The 1,726-nt window shown below is 42.1% G+C and overlaps 1 pseudogene; it reads left to right on the top strand.

Moving 5' to 3' along the window:
- Nucleotides 1-374: 374 nt before the first annotated feature.
- On the top strand, nt 375-492 carry LOC126250183 (5S ribosomal RNA; annotated as a pseudogene).
- The last annotated feature ends 1,234 nt before the right edge of the window (nt 493-1,726 follow it).

Consider the following 1,726-nt stretch of genomic DNA (forward strand, 5'->3'; position numbering starts at 1 on the left):
ACACATAATGCGAAACTTACTTCCGTCCATAAGTTTTACAAACCATTGTACTTCCCTTTGTAACATTCCAGGCTTATGGTTACCACCCCTGCATTATGCATTACTAGATCAATGCTCTTATATCTCCAGCTATAATTAAATTCAATTACTTTTCGATAATAGGAAAAAGCAATACCAAACAATAGTAGTTACAATACCCTTTGTACTGTAAACAATCAAAATCAGATTCAGGAAATAATTACTATACGGAAAATGTTTCGATAAAAGAATAATATATTTCGTTCTATCATCTGTAAATGGTAGGAATTAAATCTAGAGCATATATATATATATATATATATATATATATATATATATATATATATATATATAATGCCAACGGCCTTGCCGCAGTGGTAACACCTGTTCCCGTCAGATCACGGAAGTTAAGCGCTGTCGGGCTGGGCCAGCACTTGCATGGGTGACCATCCGGTCTGCCGAGCGCTGTTGGCAAGCGGGGTGCACTCAGCCCTTGTGAGGCAAACTGAGGAGCTACTTGCTTGAGAAGTAGCGGATCCGGTCTCGTAAACTGACATACGGCCGGGAGAGCGGTGTGCTGACCACATGCCCCTCCATATCCGCATCCAGTGACGCCTGTAGGCTGAGGATGACACGGCGGCCGGTCGGTACCGTTGGGCCTTCATGGCCTGTCCGAGAGGAGTTTAGTTTTTATATATAGTTAAGGCTCACCGGCCATTTGACCATCTCCTTCTGTGCGGATGCACAAACTATGCCCGAACTCTTAGGGGAATCGGCAAAAAGCCGCGAGTATAATGGGCAGGGTCACTATGAATAGTGTGCGGGACAATTAAGTTGAGAATGTGGGTCTCACGGGAGGGGGGCCAGAGATAAATCCCTGCAGTTGCACTATCCTCTGTGTCCTCGGTGGCTCAGATGGACAGCCGGCACGGTAGCTCAGCGTGTTCTGTAAGAGGGTTGCGTGCTTTCTGCAATAAAAAAGAAAAACTGAGTCAAGGAATCAATGATTACCTTGAACGAATGTCTTGTGATGTCCGCCCAGACCAAACGCAACGAACTATATCGAACAAAATAATAAAAAAAAGAGGGTTAGTTGCCCTCTGTAATAAAAAAACTGAGTTAATCGATCAACAACGAACTTAAACGGGTGTCTTACGACGTCCGCCCCGAGCAGATGCAACGAACCAAAGCGACCAAAATAAGATTTTTTTTTTAGAAAAAAGGTGGACAGAGATTCTGCCATGTAAGCAGGAGATCCCGGGTTCGAGTCCAAGTCGGGACACACATTTTCAACTGTCCCCGTTCACTTATATCAACGCCTGTATGCAGTTAGGGGTATTCATGTCATTGTAATTTCAAAATATAGATGATCGGTCGTTTAGCATTGTTAGAATGCTTATTTCTGCAATTTCAGTATTAATGTGATTTTTATGTGTTTAGAAAATATCTTAAACTTGTTATAGCAAAGTAGGGAATATTATAGAGTGTTTGATAATGCTGTTAAACTATCTCATATTATAAATTATGTTTTGCATTATTATAACCAGTAGTACATTGTAGGAAGAGTATAAATACTCGGCCTCGAGTATTGTTAGGGCAGATGAGTGTTGGACGCACTAGAGGACAGATCTGCGCGTACAGTTGAGATAAGTTCTCGGTGCATGGTTCAGGTTTGGGTTTACAATAGAGCAACTCGTGTGTTGGACAT

This window comes from Schistocerca nitens, chromosome 3, assembly GCF_023898315.1.
Source record: "Schistocerca nitens isolate TAMUIC-IGC-003100 chromosome 3, iqSchNite1.1, whole genome shotgun sequence".
Lineage (NCBI taxonomy): Eukaryota > Metazoa > Arthropoda > Insecta > Orthoptera > Acrididae > Schistocerca > Schistocerca nitens.